Below are 22855 nucleotides of genomic sequence, written 5' to 3'. Positions count from 1 at the left end.
GTTTTCTGGTAATTGTCTCTGTAAGTGATCCTATCAAATGATAAGGTCAGCCTCCGAATATCAATCCAGAAAGATACATATAACCTTTGAAACAAATAAGTAAAAACATCTATCACAGAATCACAGAATGGCCTGGGTTGGGAGGGACCACAAGGATCATGAATCTTCAACCCCACCAAATCTATACTACTATGATTTTGACTTGAACAAGCTCATGTAAGTCTAAGGACTAGAATTTGTACCTATATCTGTTCATTCTCATCCTAGTGTTTTAAACATAGAAACAAATCTTTTCATGGTAGTCAAACATTAGTAAACTAAAAATGTATCTGTGTAATTCATGCTAAATCTTAAGACAGAAATAGGTAATAGTGCATTAATATTTCACAGTCTTCTTATTTTCAGGCTGTAGAATTGCAATCATTGTGCTTTCTAAAATGTTTTATTGACTGCCCTCAGGGTGAATATAATGAAATACTTTATGGAAATATCGTAGGCTGTTTTCTGTAAAAACTGTGCAGTGATTTTTCTAGCAAGATATTTTTAGAGTTGATTAGGGACAGCCATACCTCACTTTTTTGTCAAATTTGGACTTGAAGAATTGTCAAAAATAAAAGTTCAGATAATTTTAACCGACTCTAGTTGCATCTAATTAATGTCTATTTCACATAGCATGTGTGGGACAACAAGGGGATCAAGCCTAGCCATCACGGGTTCATGGCAATGAATTTGGTGAGCTCTGGAGCACAAGTCTTATGAGGAGTAGTGTAGGGAGCTGGGACTGTTCAGTCTGGAGAAGAGGAGGCTCAGGGGCTATCTTATTACTCTCTACAACTACCTGAAGAGAGGGTGCGGTGAGGTGGGGGTCAGGTTCTTCTATTTAGACTTGAATATACTACTTCAAAAGAGCTGTTCTTCTGTCCTAATAAGCATTAAGTTATTTGAAGGTAAGCTGTGCAAAAAATATTTTTCTAGCAAAATAATTCTTCTGAAATAATTATTGTTCTTTACTTTCCTCACTGGTATTAACAATTAATTGCCATTTAGAAAGTTTATCAATACATATAAAGCTCATCTCTAAAGATTATTCTGTGTCACTGAACTGCAAAAAACTTACAATCTTGTGCAATTGCATGAATATTTTCATTTCACAAAACCAGAACAGTTTGCCCTCAAATACAGAAAATTCACTTCAGTAAAAAAAATACCTTCCCCATTCTGTCTGTTATAGTTTACACAGTGGTAGTTTGGGTCACAGTAACTCAGATGGCTTGTACTAACTCATGATATTGTGAGGAGACTGTCTTGCCTTTTAACTTTACTCTTTTAGCCAACTGTCTTTGTAGCAGTTTAGAAATGAAATGGTCTTGAGACAGAAGCTCTTTAGAGTATTCATCCAGGCTATGAATCAGTGAAGTGATGCTGGATTTCTTTATTTTCGGTCGAATGGATATTTGTGCAAAGCTGAACCAAATAAGATGCTAGTAGGACTGCCCTACAGTAAAGTCAACTGCTCCTTAATGACAGGCAGGCAAGAAACTAAAATCCATGAACCAAATCAGAGATAACAGGGATTTGAATTTCTGGGTACTTCAGTAATTACTACGAGGAGAAATATCTTCTGTTTTAGCCATGTATTCCATTTAAAAATTAAGGAAAGATATTTTTCTTGAGCTCATCCCAAAAAGTTTTCATTTTCAGAAGCATACATCCTTCAGCTAGCATTTCTATGAACTTAAAACTTCAGTTCTAACATGCCACATGGAATTATTTTTAGTCCAGAACTAGCTCTCCTGAATTGATGAGTGTCTAAGAAAGTTCTAAAACTTACCACAGATGGGATAAAATTCACATTTTCTTTCATAATGCCAGACTAATCATTCAGACAGAAAAGCAATTCCTTATGGTAATTAATTGATTGCATAACTTATCATAACCCTATTTTCTTTTTCTTGTATTCACTAATATATCTAGAAATGTAACATTCTAACTCTTTGTCACAGAGTATAAAAATTAATCACCTTCTAAAATACCTAGGAGCTTAGCATACTGAAAGCAGAGTATAATTAACAGTGTTATATCAATTGAAGTTTCAGCAATTATTTTTTCTACAGCATGGAGTTCAAAGCAAATTAATGGTGTAGAGTTGAAAAGACAATTACATTTCAAATTTGGAAATAATAGTTCTGTCCATTAAATATTGACTGTCTTTAAACTGTTTTCTTGCTGGAGCTATGAGCTTATCCTCTGAGTAAACATGATGAAGACATTGAGGACCTGGAGTGTGTCCAGAGAAGAGTAATGAAGCTGATGAGGTGTCTGGAGCACAAATCTTAGGACTTCCTCAGCTCTGGAGTGGCTGACAGAACTGGGATTGCTTAGTCTAGAGAAAAGGAGCCTCAGGAAAGACCTTACTGCTCTCTACAATTGCCTGAAAGGAGGCCGTGGTGAGGCTGGGGTCGGCTTCTGCATAACTAGTGATAGGACTAGAGGGAATAGCCTCAAGTTGTGCCAGGGGAGATTCAGGTTGGATATTAGGAAAAATTTCTTCTCTGAAAAAGTGGTCAGGCACTGGAACAGGCTGCCAAGGAAGGTGGTTGAGTCACCATTCCTGGAGGTGTTCAAGAAATGTTTAGATGGTATACTAAGGGATGTGGTTTAGCAGGGAAATATTGGTGGTATGTGCATGGTTGGAATGGATGATCTTGGAGGTCATTTCCAGCCTTGGAGATTCTATGATTTTATGAAGATGAAGCCTTCCTTCTACTGCCAGAAATCACAAGCTTCCACCTGCCATTCTTCTCCGCTGTTTCTATCCAAAATTCGCCATACATTACATGCCAGCAGTCTTAAGATTCTTGCTACCGAAGTCTTTATGAATTTACTTTTGTTTTCTTGTGTATCATTCCAGCTGCAAAGAAAACCGTTCTCTTTTTCATGCATCTTCCTCACCTTACACCGCTCTACATCTACTGGAGTACATCTTCTCAAGCATGAGACACCTTCACCAGTTTTGTCTTCAACAAGAAATAGCAAGGTTTTCTTGCCAAGAAAGACCTAGACAGTGGGATCTATCTTAGAAGTTACATTTGGACAGAGACTACTGCAATATCAGAAGAGATATTTGCAGCAGCTGGGGCAGAGGATTTCATCCTGCAGTTTGCTATTGTTACTTGTTGTTAATTTTCTCACAAGTACCATTTCTGGTCTTCCAATATGTGCACGTTTTGCTACTGTTTTACAGCCTATTCACAAAGCTCATCATTTGGCTCTAAGGGAGCCAAATACAAGTCTAGTTCTTCATACACCTTCACATAGGTCAGAACCTGACAGGGAACATCTCACACTATAAGCGAGATTCTGCTCATGTCTCACTTAACCTATAAGTGGTGGGTACACTGCTTTCTCTCATGCCTTAGCATGAAGAAGCGTGAGATTTTTTATTGCTGTTTTTTTTTTTTCCCCTCCTCTTCTGCGTCCACATGTAATCAAACACACACACACACACACACACACACACACACAATCCCCTTCAGCTTTCTTTTACATAAAAATAATAATAAAAATAATTAGCATGCTAACACATTATCTGGCAAATTTTACGTATTTGCTGATAAATTTACAATGTATTCATAACACCAGAAGAAATGACAGTAACTATAAAATATATTAGTATGGTACAAAAAATACCTACTAATATGTAAACACACTGTTACTCAGTAGGACAGATGAGATTTTTTTTCGTAAAAGGAAATTCTAGATTAAAAGTGCATCTTTTGCTGAGGAATATATTGTCATTTACAGCACTGAGATGTTATCTGAAAAGAACACTGAACTTACTGATTAATGGCACTGTAGCTAGTAACTGCTGTGCCACCTCCTTAAGCTTTTCATAACTGATATGGAGAGAAATATTTCCTGAAATGTAATTACAGATGATTAATAATAATAATGAAATGAAATAGCAATGCTGTCTAGCTTCAATTATTTATAAGTGTAACATTACTTAGATTTGCCTCCACAGTTTTAAAATAACGTAGTACTTTTTTTTATGTAGCTCATAAACATTTTCCTGAATTACTTACTGGATGTGTATATGCTTACGTTTTTAGAATCCTTTCAGCTATTTCTCTTTGCTGTATCCTTCTTCTCTGTTCATTTTTGAATCTGCACTCTCTTGTTTCCTCATCCTGTTTTGACAGATTGAGTGCTTTTCTGCTGTCTAATTTTGTCTCCTTTAAATTCTTCGTTTCTCACTTAACACTTTCAAGTGACCTATCAGCCAACTCCTAATGTACATTTAAATCAGGCTATTCTGAATAACATTTACATACAGAATTTGAGAATTTTTTTTTTCTTATTTCAAGTTCTTGGCTGGAAATTATATTATGGTCCTCTCAGGCCACTTTCACTAGTTCAGTCAGCACAGAAATAGCAATCTATGTATTGCAGGTCATCTGTTCTTTGCCAAGAAACTCCTCTTTATGATTCATCTGCACTCTGAAACTGTTAGAAAGACATATAAATTACATGGAATTGAATATATCCTAGGAACATACTGAGACAAGAGAAAAATTTTAAAAGCTCCTATAATTATTAATTCAGATAAAAAAAAAATAAATACTTTAACTCATTTCAATATTGCTTTTATCTTCTGAATAAATATGTTATTAAGATTATACCAATATTAAGGAAGTTGTAATTATGAAAATATGTATCAAAGAACTGCACAACAGGGTAAAAATCAACTTGTGGTTGAACCCAACAGACAGCTAAGCAACATACAGCCCTCACTTCCCCTTAGTGGGATAGCAGACAGAATGAAAAACTGGTTGGTTGAGATAAGGGCATTTAATAAGGGAGAAAACAAGAATAAATAAAAAAAAGTGATGCACAGTGCAATAGCTTGCCATCAGCTGATCAATACCCATATAGCCCTTGAGCAAAGCAGCCCCTCTGGTAAACTACCTCCAGTTCTATTTTTCAGCATGATGTCATCTGCTATGGAATACTTCTTTGGTCAGTTCGAAGTATCTAATGCCTGTTTTATATCAACTGTCAACCTTTTCAATAAATCCCCTACAGCAAACAAATAAATATAAAAACTGAAAGATAAAATAAACAAGAGCTTTATGAAAGATAATTTTAAATTTCAGTCAAACTTTAAACTTCACCAGTTATTAGGCAAAGTTATCACATTAGCTTTTGAATACAATTGGATACTTAGAAGTAAAGAGGTACAAACTTTTTTGGGTGGAAAATAGTTTGTAAGAAATACAGATGACCACAACCTGACCACAACCTCTTCTAGTGAGAGAGTACATCTTTAATATGTTCAAGTGAAAGTTTACCAGTTGTTCAATTTGGATTTTGCCAAATTTTTGTGTGCATACATGTTCAATTAGCATGAAACCTTAAAGAATGTCTGTACTGGCTTTATCATTCAAGGACAATAGACAATATTTCACTAAGTAAAACAGATTTAATTGCCAAACAAGATTTCAAGGAATAGAACTTGATTTAATCACAAAGAAGCTGCAAGGCAATTTTCAATTACAGCTAGCTTTTTATTTTTATCCAGCTGTGTATCCCTGCTGATTCCTGAAATTACATGTAAATTGTCCCAGATTTTGAAGTGCTACACCTACTGAGGTTTTCTTTTGTCAGCTGATGAAGTATCTGTGATTAGAAACTCACTAAATTGGCATTTTTAAGATTCATTACCCCACCCTGCATATTTTTGGACTTGAAGATGGAATACGAAGAAGGTTTTGTTGTCCCAGGGGAGATTATTCTTCCTAATTAGGCTGTTGGTAGTGCAAACTGCACACCTACACTACAACTTCAAAAGGTAATACAAAAGCAAAGCCTTCAAGAAGAGTCCATAGAGTATTATTGAATCAGGTCAATAACATTCTTGTTCTTTGAAAAAAAAAAAAAAAAAAAAGATAAATTCACTCTAGAACAGTTTGCATAATGATACTGCATATAAACTTTTACAATTATTCTACTAATTTTCCATACCTGAAACTTAGGAATATACACCTGTGAGTATAATATTTAACCCAATTATTCATATTTGCAATGCATGTGTGCTAATGTGAAGAGTATTTGAACTCACAAGGTTGCCTCTTTACATACCATAATTATGCACGATGTTAACAGAGAATCACAGTCACAGAAATGCAGCAGTTGGAAGGAACCTCAAGAGATCCTGAAGTCCAATCCCCCTGCTAAAGCAGGTACTCTACAATAGGTCTCACAGGTAGGTGTCCAGACAGGTCTTGAATATCTTCATAGAAGGACACTCTACAACCTCTATAGGCAACCTGTTCCAGTGCTTCAACACCAATACTGTAAACTTCTGTATATTAGTATGGAACTTCGTATGTTCAAGATTTAGGCCATTACTCCTTCTGCTATTGCTACATACCAGTAAGCAGAGCCTGGCTTCATCCATTTGCTTCCCATCTCTCTTTAGATATTTATCAACATTAATCAGATCCCCTCTCAGCCTTCTTCTCCCCAGGCTGAACAGATCCATGTTACTCAGCCTTTCCTCATAGAGGAGATGCTCCAGGTTTTTTATAATCTTTGTGGCTCTTCGCTGGACTGCTCTTAGGAGATCCCTGTCTTTTTTGAACTAGGAAGTCCAGAACTGGACACAGTATTCTAAGTATGGCCTGATGAGGGCAGAGTAGAGGGGAGAATCACTTCCCTTGACTTGTTGGCCATGTTCTTTTTAACACATCCCAGTATACTTTTGAATTTCTCAGCCACAAGGGCACACTGCTGACTCACGGCCAACCAGTTGTCCACCAGGACATGCACGTCCTCTTCTGCAGAACTCCTTTCCAGCAGGTCATCTCCTAACCTGCACTGGAAACGGAAGAAACAAAGGACTCATTTTTATGCACAGTTAACCCATATGTATTTTAAACACAAATGAAATACTTTTGGAAACTACAGACCTACGTATATCACAGACCCAAATATACTGCAATAGAATAATAGCTCCATGTAGCATGAGTATTAAAACGGACCTGTAGATTGCAGCCATTCAGCATCTTTGACAGGTACAACATAACAGACAATGATAGTTTGTAAACTTGCTAGCAAGAAATGAAAGTATTTTTCTCAGTATTTGGTAAATATAGTGGAAAGATTGGCAAAGCAGTGAATTAGAGATAGTTTGTAGTTAAAACAAATACAAGCTCATTCCAAGAAAGACAGACACTGAGTAAATCAAACTATGGCCTCTCACTAGACACTAAAATAACTCAGACATGTCACAGATGGAAAACTACAGTACACTGCACTCATAGAAGAGAAGCCAGAATATATTTATTGATATAATACAGATATGGTATAATGATTTAACAAAGCTTACTTGTAACTAAAGCAGCAACTTAACAAGATTCAAGATGGCTAAATACACTTGATTATTTACTGCATAGAAGGTAGGGTTAAACACACATCAGTCAAAGATGTGATCTTAGTGAGGCTAACAAAGCCTAAAACAAACTTAGCAAGGATCCATATCAGCAAGGTGTAAGGGATCTCTGCACAGGTGTAACCTTGAGAAGCACTCCTACTCAAGGAGAGATGTTGTGCAGCCAGCTGATATACAGGAGAGCTTAAAAAGTGCTCTTGGGCTGCTCATCCTTTATAGGGGTAAATGCATGTACTCCCATCTCTTTCCTGAGAGGTCACTACAAAGCACTTTTTGTTTTGGGTAGGATAAGCATGTAGATAGTTGTATTTCTACAGAAGCTTAATGCTGCTAAGATTAGCTGTCTTTCAACTAAAGCTTCAATAATAAATAAATAAATAAATTAGTAACTAAAGGTATATTAATATTAATTTCTGTTATGAAATAAAGATACAAATCTGGCTGTTACACTCCATAGTGGTAAGAAAAAATTAATGTTAGTAATTTGAAGTTTTTAAACTCCTAACCAAAATTTTCTTCTTTCATAAGATGTTATTATTCTAAATTTTCAATAGTATGTCACAAAAAAAAAAAAAAGAAATACTCATCTTCATTTGCCTGTTAACTGAACTCATATGATTCAAGATTTTTCAGTACTCTGAGAATAATTCATCATTTCACAGGACTTAGTATCAGACACTTTTTTAAAAATAGGAGGAAAAAACCCTGCTCTCCCAGAGCCAATATTTACATACTTGATAATCAAACACATAATTACAACAGCAACTTCCAGTTTTCTCTTTGAATAGTTATGCTGTGGAGTCAAGTCCTGAAAGCATATGTAAATGGTGGTGCAATACTGTACTGATATATGCCAATACTTATATTTTTATTTGCTCATGATGTCATAGCATGCCAAACGTAATCCAACTGGAAGTTATATATATATTTGCTAGATTGTACTAAAAAAAGAAAAGCAAACCATTTTGTCTTTCCTGTTATTTTTATAATTTTTATATTCCTCTGTTAATATCAACCCACTACTGCAATTGAACACAGAGGGCATTTAAAAAAAAAAATCCTCTCCAAAAGCAATTTTAAACTGGTTGTGTTTTATCCTACAGCATATGATTCAAAACATATTTTACTACAACAAAACAGAACTCTAGAACTTTTGACAATTTTGAAACAAGGCAACTGCATTGAAATTATACCCTAAGGAGAAAAAATATAATGAAGTTGAATGTATTCACTTTTGGCTTGCAAAATAGCTTTTTTTTCTCTCTCTCTTCTGTTTCTTCTTTTCCTTTGGTTGGGTTTGTTGTTCTTTTTTCTTTTCTTTTGCTTCTTGGCTTGATCAAGGTAAGTCTGCTGCTAAGAGAATACTGCAAGCGATAATCAGATATTCTTTTACAGAAATACTTTTGAATGCCGTGTTTAAATATAACACACAAAAAAGTAACCACAGCCACGCTCTGTTCTCATCTCTGAAGTTAGCTGATGTACAAATCTAGCATTAACAAGTTTTATGTTTTTTTTTTCTTTACATTTGTCAACTGTCACTTCCATTTAAAGTGAAAATAAAAAGATTTTTTTGAGCAGGCTAACAGTTAACAGTACCTTTGATGTTCAATAGCGTAAATTTAAATCCAATTTTGTATCTTATTTCATCTCAGAAATGCTTTTATGAAACTCTCAAACTACGCAAAAGATATCAATTATAATAGTAGTCAATCTCATGACTCAAATGATAGAGAAGATTTTGTATATATCATCTGTGGTTAATGACATCCCATAAAAATATAAAATATACTGTTTTCCCCAGAGTTATTCCCAAAACTCACCCCAGCTGCTTTAATACACCAGTCACAATCTAGATCCTTGCAAGCGAGGTGGGAGTGTGGGCATATGCCTGCTAGGCAAACATGAAGGAAAGAAATGTAGACAAGAAGTCTGAAAATGCAACAACTGAGTTGACAAAGACTTTAGACAGCAAGAGACAGAATGCTCAAGTGTTTTCAAAAACATAAAGATTTTTTCTATACGTGTGAATGACCCTGCCAGAATGAAAACAGCTTTAAGCAAGGATTTTTGTTGTTTATTCCATGGTACAGTTAGACAAATGTAAAACTACACAAGAGCCTGTAAGCAATTTAGAGCTCAACTCTCAGTTGCCTTTCTGTATCTGTAATAGTAGCAGATTAGATTTTCCATTATGCTCTGATTGAAAATGTGAACTCTGAATTTTCCTTTAGCACTGTCTAATATTAAGTATTACACAGCTTGAATTGTGGAGATGAAAATTAATAAAGGGATCATTACATAACTTTGTACTGCTTTAGAAAAACAGAATGTTGCTAATGTACTCTTGAATGCATGAGCATAAGTTGAAAAAATAAACTTCTATCAATTTTCAAGAAATGAAAGAGGTTTTGCTTCAGCTAGAAGCATTTATTTTGATAGCAATAAGGATACTAAATTACTCTAAAGTGAGCTTTGGAAAGGGTTATACTAAAATAAAACTTTATTGGATTTCTAGACAGAAGTAAGGAAAGTTTTAACTTCTCCCTCTAGACCAAAAATAAAAAATAAAAAAGAGCACTTAACAATCTAAAGGGCAAAGTTCTAAAAGTGGGAAATGTTATCATTTGCTTCATACCTTGAAATGGCAAACGTGTAGCCTGGCCTTTTGTTACTTAAGAAGTTCTCTTCCTGCTTTGGTCATGATGGATTAAATAATTTTGTGCCTCAAAGCTCATCCCTTATACTCAGCTCAACAAGTATTAAAAGAATTCACTCATAACTCTAAACCATTAGCATACTAATTTAGGCCCATTCCACACTTCCTTATTTTTATGAGCAAGCCTTTGTCTAATTGAAAATAAGTTTCATATTCATTTACAGTCACTGAAATAGGTGTTACATTTTTACTGGTATTACTCCTTCCCCCTTATAACTTAATCATGGATCAAGCTGTAAGAAACCATCATCAAACCAATCTAAGTGCTGGAAGGTCTGGAAGCACTTTTTCAGCGTTTACACATTGTGACCACTAAGACAATGCTGATGTGGTAGTTGCTGTAGCTTATGATGTCATCAACTATTTTTGCTGTAGATTTATTATATCCTACTCAATTTTAATCTCTTTATTTTGCAGATTTTGAGCCCATTATCTGTAACATAACAAACCTCATCAGTATAGTTACATCAACAAATAGAAACAACTAAGTAGAACAGTCTCAAAGAACTAGTTTTGTAAACTTGCAAAAAGAATACTTGCTTGCTAAGGGCTGAGGGTTGAACACAACTCAGAAATTGCAATGTAAGATAAACTTCAGCAAAACCTGCATTGTTTCTCACATAATCTACACCTACTTTAATCTACATTTTTAAAAGTGTTTAAAGGAAAGTCAGTATAGAAATTTGAAAGAAAAACAGATACTTTGACTAGTTGATTAGAGGTTTCTGTTCAATGTGGTCTGCCATAAATGTAAAAAACATTATAATGCAACTCATATAACATCTGTAATAGGTAGTTAACAACATTTGGCCTTTTAAAAACAGAATAAAGGGAATGCAATATATTAACTGCTTTTCAAAAGTGTAGGAGAGTTAGGGTCTTTTCTTTCCTAAATACTCTCTGAAAAAAAAACCCACATTTTCCTCTGAACTGTATCAGATCAAAAACAAATACAGAACAAAAGTGAATTTATTTCAAAGTGATTCTGTTATATATTTGTTTGTTTGCTTATTTCTTAGTTTTAAGCTGGTGAAAGTGTATTGCTGTCTCAGCTTGCCTCAGGCACGATCATCTGAAGGGAAAGACTTCTGGATCTGCCTGGTTTTAACCAAGCTCTTGGGACACATAAGCTGGTAAAAAGCTGATAAAACAAACAAACAAACATCACCAACTTTCCCAGCTCAGTCAACAGTTTTTACATAAATGTGCATGCAAAGATTTAAATGATTGAAATAAAAATAAAACACCTTACCCAATTATCTGCTTTTTTCTAATGTATTATAAGTTCACTGAATCTTTTCCCATGCTTGAGATTTTTATTAAGCAATTAAGTAATTTTACTGAGATACTCACAGGCTTCAAATAAGATTACACTTGCTGGCTTTAGTTATCTCTTTTTTAAACATCAGTATTGGCCTTTCTGTTACACTTGAAAATGTATTCCCATGTCCTTTTTTTAAATCTAAATACCGTTTTCCTTTATAGTAATTAAAAACAAATTGGGTCAGGACAAGGATGAAGGCATATTTCGCATGATATTTACATGGCATTTATTCTCATATTGGATGCTTTTCGCACACACATCAAAAATTACTTCAATCCATCTCTAAAAGTGATGTCACCAAATTTAAAAGTTTTCCAAAATTTTCAAAACACATTTTTTCTCAGTTAATAATATATCAGAATGGATGAATGCTCAGCTTAAGGATAACATAACATGACATGAAAATGGATCATAAAGATCACCTACAGACTTGAGAAAAACATTTCTACTACTTCACATTTTAAAGCTAGCTACCTCATTTGCAACTTAATCTCTAGCAGCAAATCTTTTCTTTATTCAATAGCGCCTAATATTAAAGATCAAATAGATAATATTTCTTCCATCATTCTAAATGAAAAAAAAAAAAAATTAAAAATGGATGAATAACTTTTTGAGGCCTGTTAATATAAATAAATTATGTACGTTATGAAAGTAATGCCTCCTATTTATTTCCAGAGAAACTACAACAGATACTGAGTGAACAAAACTATCTGATAGAGCAAATTCTCAGCTATAAAACACTGGCCTTCAACATAGTCACCATCATTAGCCAATTCATGTGGATGAGCTGATAAAGAATCTCTTCATTTTGTGGTGTGACAGTTCTGCATGGACATCCAGCATCACAGAACAGCCTAGGTTGTAAGAAACCTCAAAGATCATCTAGTTCCAACCCCTGCCATGGACTGGGCTACCACTATTAGATCAAGCTGCCTAGGGCCCCACCCAACCTGGCCATGAACAACTCCAAAGATTGGGCATTCACAGCTTCTTTGGGCAAGCTTTTCCAGTGTCTCTCCACTCTCTGAGTAAAGAATTTCATCCTTACATCTAATGTAAATCTCCCCTCTTTTTGCTTAAAATCATTCCCCCTTGTCCTATCACTATCAGACCACATAAAAAAAATTAATCTCCTTGATTACAAGCTCCCTTCAAGTACTGGAAGACCGCAATGAGGTCTCCCCAGAATCTTCTCCAAGCTAAATAAGCCCAGCTCCCTCAAACTTTAATCAGAAGAGAAGTGCTTCAGCTCTCTGATCACCTTCAGGGCCCTCCAACAGCTCAACATCTTTCTTATGAAATAAGATGATAAAAGCTTACATATATGAGCTCTATTTGTCCCTTACCTTTTCTGTTTGTTTGTTTTTCTCATCTGGTGGAATCTGTTTTACTTTTGACTTTATTCCACTTGGATGTGTTCTGTGCACACTATTGTGAAAAGAAAATACTTTAACTTTTTGTCTTGCCCTCTTGTAAAATTAAGCTACAAAGATAATTAACAATTATAATTAACAATTGTAAAAAAAAATGAAAAGAAAAAAGTGAGCATTGAAAACTAACAACATTTTAAAAACCAACACAATACTGTTGTTACAAGTAAGATTCTTAGGATAAATTTTTGTCAGCTAAGTCAGGCTATTTTCTTTCTACATTCTGCAAGAACAACTTAGGCTCAATGAAATAATGGTTTGAGCAGTTGAGTACCACATATGGTGTGTTTCTTGCTGTCAGCATGAATTCTTGGCTTGGAAACACTAATATATTAAACCACATGTTTTGATCAAAACACTACTTTCTTGCAAGCAATTTGTAATCTGTATGCATACAGCTCTAGCTCTATGCAGACTTCATATAATCTGAACTAATTAAAGGACTTCAATACCTATAGAAAGGTCATCTACAAGAGCCATTTGATACACTCAGAGTTCATTCTGATGTTCAGTAATGATCTAACGCTGAGTCACAGACATGTTTTTTTGAGGCTAGCATCAGGAAATTGCAAGCAGTGACTATTCAGTCAGGATGAGAATTCAAACATTTATAGTTATAAATTTATTTGAATTCTAGGAATCTAAATTTTGAAAGATTAGAATTTTTGTATCAAATTAATCATAATTTTAGTTTCATTTTTAAATTTTTAAATTTTATTAACTGAACTGACTGTTAAACTGCTGAAATGTATTACTCACCATTTCACTGTGCTCACATCTGCTGTTTGGTCCCCAAACAGTAAGCACCAATGAATGTCAGTAGGTGACATTTTTTCTGCAGAGAGGAATTCAATTTCACACTTTTTCTTCATCTACACTTCCATGTCAGACACCATTCTGTCAGACTGCCCCTCTGCTGCCATCTGTCATACGCCAACAAAACGTAACGGAATCTGAAAGGCCCACAAAATAATACCAGTACCAGAGACTGATAAATGCCTGTAGATGTTAGTTGCTGCAATTGGTTACCATTTTTGAGTAGGTGTACTTGTATCAGTATAATCCGACTGGATTTGCAGTCTTTCTGAATTTTATCAATTCTGAAATAAAAACAATTATGATTTTTAATTTTCATGAAAATTGAGCTTGAAATACAATGATACAATGTGTAATGATATACAAAATGTAATGTAATGATATACAAAACAACTATACTGTTTGTGACACGAGTAGTCCAAAAGTGGAAAAGATTGAGACTAGGTATACATTGTAGGAAACTTCTGAAAAATCACATTCAAGTCTGATCCATTTGTCACTTGCATGATTTCCCTTTCCATTTTTTTTAATCATAAGAAATGTACAGTATTCATTAGCTTAAATCTCTAAACTGAACATACAGTCTCAGATTTTTGTAACACAGCAACAACCAAGAGCATTTGTAATTACATGGCGCAAGACAACACAAGCACTACATCTATCTTCTGTTATCCGTTAATGATAATCAACACAATTCCATCAAAATAACTCTTACTTGTAAGAGAATCCAAAACACACTTTTATTGCCTTACACATTGTTTGCAGTCAGAATAACTTCTAGTAGGTGTTGAGAACCTACCACCTTTCCCTGACTCCTTGCAGAAAACTTTTTATTTAAGAAACAAACAAACAAACAAAAAAGAAAAGAAACAAATAAAAATAAAAGTATACCACGGCAGTACTGAAAATTAAATATTTAAGGGAAAATATATATTTTTTAATTGTTTAATCTTACTTTTTGACTAGAAGTTGAGGAAGAATCTGCTGTGGACTTGCAAAATGCATAGAGAGATATATGGAAATTAATAAACAAGATAATTATAAAAACAATTTCAGCACACTTGTTACAGATCCAATTGACAAGACTTTTAGCCTTTCTTACTATGATTTGACAGGGTTATTACTGACTTAATATGATAGGCATTGAGTAGCTATTAAAATTAGTTTCTTTAAGAATATACATAATAAATCAAGACAGACCCTTTTGTGTCCTGCAATACAGAAGGTTAAGTAATGTAAAAGCAACTAAATTCTTAAGTGAAAAGCTTAACTCTTTATATTGGAAACTGAGTATTTGGTAGCATAATCCTATTGTTCTGAAATGTTAGGGGTGAATCTGTTCTAAAGAAAGACAAGCTAATTAAAAAGAAAAAAGATTGTTTTAACCTTCTTTTTAACTCTATTCACTGAGCTCTCTTTTTCATGTTATGAATGTTATGAAACATTTATCCTTTTTTCTTGCAAAGATTTTGATGCAAGAATCTTCCTTAGTTTCTGCACAATATCTATTAATACAAATAATTAAATTAATTTTTCTGCTATTGCTTTGTCCTTTCTGAGCACTACTCTGAATTGCAAAGAGTATCCAATTATCTTTCTCTCCATTTCCAGTTCTCTGGATGGCACTTCTTTCATGATGGTTTTGAAATTCTTCTTATTATTTACTGTTATTTATCATCAGCTTCATCAGTTGGTTCCTGGATATTTCAATCTTCCTACCCTATTATGGATATGCATATAATTTCTATGTCAAACTAAACATATCACGTGCACTGCAGAAACTTTTCAGATTGTAATACCACTATCACTCTGAATCACTAAATACTCATAGCTTATTCCCTAACAGTAAATGCAATGACATAAATATATATATATAAATGTATATATAAACATATATAAAGAAAAACTATGTATTTTCTTTTATCCAAAAACACTTCTGGTATGCTAAGTCAATGAAAACACTCATGGAAATAAAGATGTTTATTGTAATAAAACTAGTGACTCTAGTCACACAAAAGTAGAAGTGAAGTTCGTATTGAGCTTCTCTTGAACATTCACTTGACGATAAAATAAGCTATAGAGTTTTAAAAGTAAAGTAAAGAGGGTGCACTCCCACTGGTAGCAAAGCATTCATACTGATAATTACTAACTCTCCCAAGCTAGGACAAATTTTAGTTGCCTGTTTATTGCAGCTTTAAGTGCACTTCTTGAGACAAAAGTACATAGGAGACAATCCTTGATGTTACTGCTCTATAAAAGTTAATGAAGTTAAGGCTATATATCTTAAATTCCAGAATAGTCGCACAATTAAGGAGAGTTTAAGACAAAAGATGGTGTTTAATCACATAAGCAAGTGTCTGAAAAAAAATAAATTATGTCTATTAATCTGAAGTGTATAATAAGCAGAGGTAATTCTTATGAATGAAATACAATTTGTAATAAAATCCTCTGTACTATTTAGCATAATTACTTAGTTACATACGAGTTTCTCTGGATAATAGCTAGAGATTTGCTTAGGAAATATACAGCTTCATAGCAGAATGGTATAAATAACTGTTTTTGGCTGAGGGTATTGAAGGGAGAAATAAATTGAATAATGCATTTTAAAATGTTCATGATCAAAAAGTACCAACTTGTTTTCTGATACGCATTGTTTTCCAAATAATAATGATCTTGTGACTGTAGAAAGGAAAATAATGGGCTTACAGGTTGGAATTCCTGTAAATTCTTTCATTACTTTTTCTGTTTGCTAGTTAATTGTGTGTGAAAAATCAGAGGTCACCCTGAAACAATCCCCTTAAGGCCAACTTACTGAACTATGAATCATTGCTCTCTACATTTTCTTTTTTGTTTTGTTCAACAACAATCAATTTCAAGTGCCTGTCTGAGCTGAAGGTTTAGTATTATGAAACAAGAAATATAAAACATGATTTTCAAAAATAAACAATATTTGTTGCCAAGTTTTAACTGAAGTAAATGTTATCACACAACATTTTTCTGATGTTACTTGAAATTCATTGTCAACAACTTATTAATCAACTCTTAATAAAGGCGTTAGTTTATATGAATAGCTAAGAAACATGTCTCTGACAATGATGTAAAGAGCTGTAAGATGAGGAAGAAAAGGATAGAAAAGTTTGGAGAAGACAACATTTGGAACAGTATCTTTCCTGTGCTGGTTGACCCAGAACCGTATCCAGCCTAGAGAAAAGAAGACTGCGGGTTTGACCTCATTGCAGCCTTTCAATACCTAAAGGGAGCCTATAGAGGGGAGGGGAATCAACTTTTTGAATGGGTTGATAACTGCAGGATGAGGGGAAATGGTTTTAAGTTGAGGGAGGGGAGATTTAGGTTGGACGTCAGGGGGAAGTTCTTTACTATGAGAGTGGTGAGATACTGGAACAGGCTGCTCAGAGAGATTGTGGATGCCCCCTCCCTGGAGGTGTTCAAGGCCAGTTTGGATGGGGCCCTGGGAAGCCTGGTTTAGCATTGAATGGAGAGATTGGAGGCCCCGCATGTGGCAGGGGGGGTTGGAGATTCATGATCCTTGAGGTCCCTTCCAACCCTGACCATTCTGTGATTCTGTGATTCAGAACTCCAGATGGGGTTTCACAAGAGTGTAGTAGAAAGGAGAGAATCTTCACTCTCAAAGTGCTGCCTACATTTATATACTCATATACACATATATACATACATACACATGATAATAAGAACTGAGTTCCAGATATTTGAAGGTAACAAAAACATGCTGGAAAAGAAATCTGAACTGAAAATTGCACTGGTTTTGGCTGAGATAAAGTTCATTTTCTTCATAGTAGCTGGTATGGTAGTGCATTTTGGGTTAGCGATCAGACTAGTGTTGATAATATATCCAGTGTTTTAGCTACTGCTGAACCATGTTGACACAGTCTCACAGACTATCCTGCTTCTCATGCAAAAAAAGTTGGGAGTGAACTGTTCTGGCCTCAGCTGGTATGTTTTGATTTTTGGAGAAAAACAAGTAACACATCACTGTTCTAATTTTTGCTGAGCAGGACTGTAGAGAGCCAAGGACATTTTAGTTTCTCAGCTTCTCATACTGTCCTGGCAGTGGGGGGGGAGAGGGCTGAAGTGGAGGGATAAGGGGCCGGGGAGGAGGGCTCCAGGAGCTGTGAAGGGACAGAACCAGCACAGTCGACCTAAACTGACCAAAGGGATATTCCATACCATATGCCATCAGGCAGAATGAAGTCTGTAAACAAGTGAAGCTTGTCAGGCAGCCTGCTACTGCTTGGAGACTGGGGGGGCATTGGTCAGTGGGTGGTGAGCAATTGCTAGTACATCACTTACTTATATACATATAGAATTTATGTATGTATGATTATATATTATCATAGCTACTATTCTTTGTTCCCCTCTTTTTCTCTTAGTAAATAGTTTTTCCCTCAATCCCTGAATTCTATTTTGTATTTTTCCCCTAATTCTCTCCTCCATCCCATTGATAAGAGGGGGAGTGAGTGAATGACTGTGTGGAGTGGAGTGGCTTGCCGGGATAAACCACAGCAAAAAACAGCTGACTCCAACTGACCAAAGGGATATCCCATACCATGTGATGTAATGCTCAGCAATAAAAGCTGAGGGAGAGAAGGAGGGAGTGTGTATCCAGTGGCATGGTGGCAAGGGCTTGGGAATTATGGCAGCTTTCTTCCCCCATGATCATTACACATGTGAAGCCCTGCTTCTCAGAAATGACTAAACATCTACCTTCCAACAAGAACTAGTGACTGAACTCCTTATTCTGCTTTGTGTGTATAGCTTTTGTGTTGCCTTATTTAATACATGACTCTTCTTACTTTTGCCTTTTCCCATCTGCTGTGTGGGGGTAAGCAAATGGCGGTGGGAGACTTAGCCACCTGCCAGGTTTGAACTACAACAGTAGACAAGCTAGAAATACTGTTGAGGCAAGACGGAAACAAAGGTAAATGTAGTGACCTAAAATAGGGTTACTAAGATTATATATATTAAAGAAATGATAATATATCATGAAAAGAATGAAACAGTTTTAAACTACGTGAGAACGAAGTGGTATTTCATGATTTCTCTTCATATATACTTTGTCATTCTGTTCAGAGACATTACATAAAAGTAAGGGATTTCTGTGTCCAAACTAATACTAGCCTTCCCAAGTAGTGCAACTTAGAGTTCACTATGAAATGCATGTATGATGTTTCGTTGCATTTCTCTCTTTCATGGAATCTTGTAGAAGGAAAGAGCAGAGAAATCAATTTCCCCTCTTTTCAGTTTCTTCCATTCTCATTTTTGGGATTTCAGATAGAGATTTTCTTTTTCCAAACGAAACCAAATCATGAAAGGGAATATCACATATATACTTTAAAAATATATATATACTGTCAAAGTACAGATATATAGTATATTTTGGAATGTTTAGAGGGGTGTTCTGGATTTTTTTTCCCCCACTGAAGTTCCTACACCAAAATTGAGTTACAGTATTGTGAGTTAAATTCACAGGAACACAAATAGAAATGTATAGAGAAATATACTGTTAGTTGCTCGTATTTGTAACCCAACTTAATGTAGCATCACTACATTCCTAGAAATCTCACCACAGTTCACTGACTTAGCATGAATTATTTCCAATAACGACTCATCTAAATTCATAGTTCTGTGGTTGCACGGTATATCATCATTTTTCTCATTTGCATTAACCTATAACGAAAACAAAAAAGATGAAATTTCTAGCATTATATATGTAAGCCTTTGCTTAGAACAAAGGAAAATATTCTGAAGTTTTCAGGCTTTCATACTTTCACAAATGATTCTAAATGTATTATTAATTTATTTTTACTTGACACTTTTGTCCCTCAAGAAATTTATTTTCCACATCAGTTGATAACGCATACTAAAAATATAGCAACCAAATATTTCTCTTAATGTACTGACTATCTTGAGAATTGTATAGAGGCAGAGGTTTTAAATTTGTCATCTTAGCAATGCAGGTCTTTTTAATTGTTCATGCATTTTCTCTGCATAGGCAATATAGAAAATAGGTATGATGTTTTAAAATAGAGATGGTCCACAGAGTAGGACAGAAGAAATGCTGCAACCTGTTTGTTCTTTTTCCCTTAAGTTTTCATCTAGTACTTCTCCTGATCATCCTGTTGCTTCATTGCAATTAGTATATCTGGATTTAGGTATCTAAGCTTTTTCAGCTAGCTGTGACAGCAAAGCTTTTATTCCAACACAGACATAGGGGTACGCTCAGAGCAAGGTTGAACACTAACAGTGTGAACATATCCACTTACATTACACTAATTTTGTCCAAATAGGAAAGGTTATTAGAAAAAGGTTAAACAGAGGCATATACCTGGCAGTCTACTGTAAGAACAGTTAGGAATGTGACAAAATAGTTGTGGCTGTGGCACCTGACATCTGGATTATATTTGCTTTTACTTTTTTTTTAATTATTATTATGAAATAGGAATAGTTCATCGAAAGTAGATGACAAATGTTTTACCTCTCTCAATATAAAACCACCATCAGAGGAGTTATAAATCATTACAAATATATTTGTATCTGAAACATATTGACTTTAGAAGCTTAATTTGTATCAAAGCGTGCTGTAAAGATTAAAATTAGTTTATTTCAATGAAAGCAAATTCAGATGAACAACTGAAATCCTCATGATCACAAGATTTTTTTTTTCCCTCCAGAGAAGGTCATCCTAGACAACATGTATAAGATGATAGTTCAGATGTTTTGGTTATGATTCAATGTAATTTCAGTTATTTTATTGCAGGCACAACAGTGCATAAGTGCTGAAAAGCTTGCATTAACATCATTTACCTATCTATTGCTACAGAAAGTTTATAAATTAAATGGGTGAGCTGTGAAACAAAAATTTTTGATGAAATGTGTAGAATTTACATTAAATAGTTTACATGAATATGACAAGCAACAGGTATACAATTACCAAAATAGAACTGGAATGAGATTAACAGAGCGCGATGGATAAAAGGAAGAATTGTAGGAGAAAATACAGCGATGCACAGAAAAGCCAGAGGTAGTGCTTTGTTATGAAAGACTCGCGTATATTAAACTGAATTGAAAAAATAGAACCTAGCACACCTGCATCAAGACTGTTCATAAACTCATCTTATGGTGCTGAGTAGAACTTTGAAAAAAATACATATATTTCCTAGGAAGTTTTCAGTCCTGGCAATCTACTGTTGCCTGGTATGTGTCTTAACTGTACATCTTATGTAGAAATAGACAACAAAAGTAAGTTAAAAGAGTTGTAATCACCTTGTGATCCCTACCTGCCCTGCATAATGAAAATCAGGAAAGGGCTGGAGGGGGGAAGGGAACAATTCCCTCCATCCCCCTCCAAAAAACAAAAAAACAAACAAAAACAAAAACAAAAAACCTTTGTTTTCTATTGCCAGGGCAAGTTGCGATTTGAGGACTTATGCCTGCACTTTTTGTCTCACCTCTGCAAACAGAGCTATAGACTCAAATGTCACAAAAAACTTAATATAGCACCATGTGAAAGTCTGATTTACTACACTAAGACATCTGAGTCTTTTCACTTTTCCTCACAATGCTAAGAGATCACTCAATACTATGTATTTTATGGCATCAATACAACAACAGCAAAATATATTCACAGTATGTTAGATATCTGTTTCATTTATCCTCTTTAAATACTATTTTCTAGTATTACATGATCAAATAATTTTGCTGATATTTCTCAAGGTCTGTATCTGACCAAAATTTCATTTCTCTCATTCCTGGGAAACACAATCTAAATGGAAAAAAGTACAGGCATTTTTTGATATGTTGGAAAAATGAAGGATAGAATGCCAATAAAAGAGCATTTTTAAGTTTATGAATGAGCCTAATGCTTCCAATATCTAATACTAACCATAGTAAGTGATTTCAGTTTTAACTAAATTATTTAGTAATATAGCTTAAGCAGAATAATGACATCACATTCTACCTCAATTGTATATAAGAGAATGCTTAAATACAATTACAGCACATACACAATTTTAAACTTATTGTATTACCCTGTACATTTTTTCCTATTATTTCATATTACTAATAGTTATCTCTAAAATACATAGAAATCAAACACATATTCCATTCAACTTATTTGCATTATTATATCAGTGTTAACCTACCATAGACAATTTTCTTCACTTTTATCTCATACTAAAAGCTGACATCTCTACAACTGCAGATAAAGATAAATTCAATTGTAATTCTTTACAAGAAACTTGTGAACTTTTGTTTACTAAGCACTAGGAAAATTTTCATTAAAATTATTAAGTTGGTAAAGTTAAATAATCAAAAGAAAGAATATATAGGATTAATCTCATTGTCATATATATGCATTGAAACATACACTTCTGTAAATGTTTTCCTAGCACATGGAAAACATGCTGCTTACGGAGCAGACGGTTATTTTTTTTTTCCCCACAAACAGCATTTTTCTGCAGTATTCCAAACCTTCTCTGAGTACAAAACAATTGTTCACTAATTTCCATCTACTGATATGTGACATATCAACATAATAGCATTATGATGACAAATTTTAACATAGTGACTTGATGCATCCGTTAGCCTTCTATATATTGCTACTTTAATGCACTGACAGCATAGAAACGTTCAGCATAGTTTGGTCTGGGCTTTCTCCACTCTTTCCCACTTCCTCCTCCTGGCACTATCACTGCCCACTGCCATTCATACCTGGTACAGAGTGGAAAGTGTACTTGAAAAAAATTTGTTTTCCTCCTCTTAACAAAGAACCTCAGTAGAACAGAATTGTCATGTAAATGAGACAGACCATAACCAGCTGTTGAGGAGAAAAATCATCTTTCATGGAATCTTTAGAAAGGGGAATCCCTCAGATACAACTTAAGTAGCATCTGTTGTATTAAGAAATAAAGCATAAGAAAGGATGTGTGAAGAATGCTCTTATTCTCCTTTATTTCATCATATCACCAAATGTTTTGCTTTGATATCAGTGATACAGGAAATTTCAAATAGTATCATGAACAATAACTGGAAGATTCCTCCCAAACAAACCAATTCCTGTAATATCACTATATAAA

General features: G+C 34.5%; 1 long non-coding RNA gene and 1 pseudogene across 3 annotated transcripts in view; one reads left to right on the top strand and one right to left on the bottom strand.

Moving 5' to 3' along the window:
* LOC146544503 (uncharacterized) overlaps window positions 1–22855 on the top strand; it is a 90293-nt gene that overhangs the window by 8874 nt on the left and 58564 nt on the right. The window lies entirely within an intron of this gene.
* LOC146544504 (uncharacterized) lies at window positions 6080–22623 on the bottom strand (annotated as a pseudogene).

Source organism: Meleagris gallopavo, chromosome 4 (genome assembly GCF_905368555.1).
Source record: "Meleagris gallopavo chromosome 4, MGAL_WU_HG_1.1, whole genome shotgun sequence".
Taxonomy (NCBI): domain Eukaryota; kingdom Metazoa; phylum Chordata; class Aves; order Galliformes; family Phasianidae; genus Meleagris; species Meleagris gallopavo.
This window is presented reverse-complemented; position numbering and strand designations above follow the sequence as displayed.